The following is a 5,173-nucleotide window of genomic DNA, read 5'->3' as shown; positions in this document are numbered from 1 at the left end:
TTTGGGATCAGGATAGATGTTAAAAATTGAGCTTTAATCAATTCTTTAGAAATTGAGAAATTTTAGGCAAATGGATCTAGAATTTCTAGATTTCTCTTAATTTCACAGAATCTATCCTCACTAAGGGCCTTTGTAAAGATATCAGCTAATTGATTCTCAGTGCAAACATATTCAAGAATTATATTTTTGTTTTGAACATGTTCTCTTATGAAATGATGTCTTATTTCAATATGTTTGGATCTTGAGTGTTGAATTGGATTTTTAGATAGATTTATGGCACTTGTGTTGTCACATCTTATTGGTGTTTCATTAAGTTTGATTCCAAAGTCTTCGAGTTGTTGCTTAATCCACAAAATTTGAGCACAACAACTTCCGACTGCAATGTATTCGGCCTCAGCCGTAGACAGTGCCACCGAATTTTGTTTCTTGCTAAACCATGAGATTAGGTTAACTCCAAGAAATTGGCAAGTTCCACTTGTGCTTTTTCTATCTAATTTACATCCAGCAAAATCAGCATCTGAATATCCTAATAAATTAATTTATGAGTCCTTAGAGTACCATAACCCTAGAGTTTGAGTACCATTTAAGTATCTAAGGATTCTTTTAACAGCATTCAAATGAGATTCTTTAGGATTAGATTGATATCTAGCACATAAGCAAACACTAAACATTATATCAGGCCTACTTGCAGTTAAATATAATAATGAGCCAATCATACCTCTATAGTATTTTAAGTCTACGCTTTTACCTTCATCATCCTTGTCAAGCTTACATGAGGGACTCATTGGTGTGCCAATTGGTTTGCAGTTCTCCATTCCAAATCTTTTGAGTAGTTCCTTGGTGTACTTGCTTTGGGTGATGGAGATTCCCTCTTTTGATTGTTTGATTTGGAGTGCGAGAAAGAAGGTGAGTTCTCCCATCATGCTCATCTCGAACTCCCCCTGCATAAGCTTAGCAAAGTCTTGACAAAGGGATTCATTAGTAGACCCAAAAATTATGTCATCAACATAAATTTATACAATTAGCATATCATTTTGATTTCTTTTAATAAATAGGGTTGTATCTACATTGCCTCTTGAAAAACCATTATTTAGTAGAAATTTGCTTAGCCTTTCATACCATACTCTAGGTGCTTGTTTTAATCCATATAAAGTTTTATTTAATCTAAAGACATGATTAGGAAAAATATGATTTTCAAATCCAGGGGGTTGTTCTACATATACTTCTTCAGAGATATATCCATTTAAAAATATACCTTTAACATCCATTTGAAATAACTTGAAATTCATAAAGCAAGCATATGCAAGTAGAAGTCTAATAGCTTCTAATCTAGCAACAGGTGCAAAGGTTTCATCAAAATCAATTCCTTCTTCTTGATTATATCCCTTAGCAACCAGTCTTGCTTTATTTCTAATTACATTTCCATGCTCATCTAATTTGTTTCTAAAGACCCATTTTGTGCCAATTATTGAATAATCTTTAGGTCTTGATACTAAGGTCCAAACATTATTTCTTTCAAATTGATTAAGTTCCTCTTGCATAGCATTAATCCAGTTATGATCATTTTCAGCTTCTTCAAAAGTTTTAGGTTCAAGTTGAGATACAAAAGCACAATGATTAAGTACATCTCTAAGTGAAGAACGTGTTTTTACCTCATGCATAGGATCACCGATAATTAACTCCTTAGGATGGTTGTGAACATACCTCCATTCCTTGGGTAGGTCATTTGTACCTTGAGGTTGTTCTTGAATTTCTTCACTTCTCTCATCTTGTTTATCTTCTTGATCCTTGTCTTCTGGAGTTGCTGAGTCTTTCAGAGTGATCTCCTTCATACCTTCTATTAGTGGCTCTGCATCATCAACACCCTCATTCTTCCTTGAAGGAAGATCGTTAGATTCATCAAAAACAACATGTATGGACTCCTCAACTACTAAAGTTCTTTTGTTGAAAACTCTAAATGCTTTACTAGTGGAGGAGTAACCTAAAAAGATTGCTTCATCTGATTTTGCATCAAATTTATCATGTTTTTCTTTTCCATTATTTAATACAAAACATCGGCAACCAAAGACATGAAAATATGCAATATTTGGTTTTCTTCCTTTCCAAAGTTCATAGGGGGTTTTCTTTAAAAATTATCTAATTAAAGCATGATTTAAAATGTAACATGCTGTGTTAATAGCTTCCGCCCAAAAATATCTTGGAAGGTTGCTTTCACAAAGCATGGTACGGGCCATTTCTTCTAAGGTTCTATTTTTCCTTTCAACTACCCCATTTTGTTGGGGTGTCCTAGGAGCAGAGAAGTTATGGCCAATTCCATTTTCATCACAAAAATTTTCAAAATCTTGATTTTCAAATTCAGTTCCATGATCACTTCTAATATTTTGAATTGAAAACCCTTTTTCATTAGAAACTTTTCGATGAAATTTAGTGAAAATATGAAAAGTTTCATTTTTGTGAGCCAAAAAGAAAACTCAAGTAAAACGAGAGTAATCATCTATAATTACAAGGCCATATCTTTTTCCTCCTAGACTGGTGGTTCTTGTTGGTCCAAATAAGTCCATATGTAAGAGCTCTAATGGTCTAGAAGTTGAAACAGTGTTTTTGGATTTAAATGATACTCTAGTTTGTTTACCTAATTGGCATGCATCACAAATTTTATCCTTTTCAAAATTCAATTTTGGCAAACCGAGAACTAAATCCTTTTTAATTAATTTTGAAAGAGAATGCATGCTTATATGTGCAAGTCTACGATGCCACAGCCAACTAGTCTCATTGATTTTAGCATTCAAGGATACTAGGCATTGCATGTCTAATTTGGCTAAGTCATTCAAATCTATCATATAAACATTGCCATGCCTATGTCCTATAAATTTAATGCCATCGTTAATAGGACTAGTCACAATGCAAACAGATGATTCAAAAATTACTTTATACCCTTTATCACAGAATTGACTAATGCTAAGTAAGTTATGCTTTAAACCTTTAACTAGTAAAACATTCTCAATGTATTTGGAGGGAGTGATACCAATGTTACCTATCCCGATGATCTTTCCTTTGCCATTATCTCCAAAGGTGACCATCCCTCCATCCTTAGCATCAAGCGTGATGAATTGTGATTCATCACCAGTCATGTGTCTCGAGCATCCACTGTCAAGATACCATTTCCTGTTTCCTTCTTGGGATGCTAGACACACCTGCAAGCAAAGGTCAAGTCTCTGTCTTAGGTACCCAAGCTTTCTTGGGTCCTTTTGGGTTAGTCAGAATGGTTCCTTTTGGAACCCATATTTTCTTTATAGTTGTATTGGTAGATTTAAGGCATGTGTATGATTTATGTCCTATTCTACCACATTTGAAACAAGTAATATTTGTAGACTTGTTACCTGAATAATTTACATAAATGTCCTTCAGAAACTTTTGTTTTTTCAGAGGTTTATAGCCAAGTCCAGCCTTATCATATATAGCTTTCTGATTTTCAAGGATCATATTTAGTTTGTTTGAACTTAAGGTGAACTTATCTATTATAGATTTTAGCTTGTTAATTTCATCCTTTAAGTTTTGATTTTCTTGACTCAAGGTGAGTTTTTCAATTGAAAGAATTTCAGCTTGTTTCACTAAGGACTGATTTTCCAATTTCAGTTCTTTGTTTTTCTTCCCTAGTTTCTTTAATTCATCAATTGAGTCATAGAATGCTTCATGCAATTCTTCAAATGTGAATTCACTAGTGGATTTAGAAGTTACCTCATTTTCATGTGCCATCAGGCACAGATTGGCTTGTTCTGTTGAGGTTTCCTCGTCGGAGCTTGAGTCATCACTCGCACTCCAAGTCGCCATCATTGCCTTCTTTTTGAACTTTTTGGGACCTTTCTTCAGTTGTGGACATTCGGATCTGAAATGTCCCGGCTTCTTGCACTCGTAGCATGTAAGGGGTTGATCTTTCTCTTTTTCTTTGCTTTGTTCCCCTTTTGTGAATTTCTTTCTCATCCCCTGTTTCCTTTTTCTTAGAAACTTCTTAAATTTTCGGGTGATGAGTGCCATCTCTTCATCCTGTTCTTCATCTTCAGATTCATCCGTTTCATAATCAGGCGAAGTTGTGGATTTGAGGGCAATGGTTCTTTTCTTTTTGACTTCATCCTCTTGATGTTGCTTCATGCTAAGTTCATGAGTCATCAAGGATTCAAGAAGCTCTTCTAGAGGTAGAGTGTTCAAGTCCTTTGCTTCTTGGATGGCAGTCACCTTGGCTTCCCATGTTCTTGGCAGTGACCTGAGAATCTTCCTTACAAGTTCACTGTTAGTATAAGATTTGCCAAGACTCTTCAAACCATTAATTATATCAGTAAAACGAGTAAACATGGCAGTTATGGACTCATCATGCTCTATTTTGAACAATTCATATTTATGTACAAGCATGTTTATTTTAGACTCTTTTACTTGATTTGTTCCCTCATGAGTTACTTCTAACCTATCCCATATTTCTTTAGCAGATGCACAAGTAGAAATGCGATTGAATTCACTAGCATCTAGTGCACAATAAAGAACATTCATGGCTTTGGCATTTAATTGTGCCAATTTCTTGTCAACCTCATCCTATTCTTTCTCGGATTTGGTTGACTCCTCACCATCTATAATCTTGGTGGGTGTGTGAGGACCATTCACTATGATACTCCACATATCATAGTCGAGTGCTTGTATGAATATCTTCATCCGAGCTTTCCAATAGGTGTAATTAGACCCATTGAAAAGTAGAGGTCGGTTTGTAGATTGCCCCTTGGCTAGAGAAGTACCGACATGGGTTGCCATAGATCTTTGGCTCTTTGATTGTTAGATCAAAGAAGGGCTAGAGCACCGGCTCTGATACCACTTGTTGCCCAGCTATGCAACCCAAGAGGGGGGGTGAATTGGGTTTTTAAAAATTTTAAGCCCAACAGAATACTTATGAAGAACAAAACAAAGACTTTAATTCAATATTAATTACCTGAAGTAGAATTGCAAGGATATAATAAAGAAATAAGGTAAAGCGATAAAGCACACCACAAACACAAGGATTTATAGTGGTTCGGTGCCAACCTTGCACCTACATCCACTCCCCAAGCTCCTACTTGGGAATTTCAATCCACTATACTTGTATTCAACCTGAATACAAAACGTCGGAAACTCCGACACTAGCTATCCCAAG

This window comes from Elaeis guineensis, chromosome 13 (assembly GCF_000442705.2).
Source record: "Elaeis guineensis isolate ETL-2024a chromosome 13, EG11, whole genome shotgun sequence".
NCBI lineage: Eukaryota > Viridiplantae > Streptophyta > Magnoliopsida > Arecales > Arecaceae > Elaeis > Elaeis guineensis.
The sequence above is the reverse complement of the archived record's forward strand: the minus strand, read 5'-3'. Positions refer to the sequence as shown.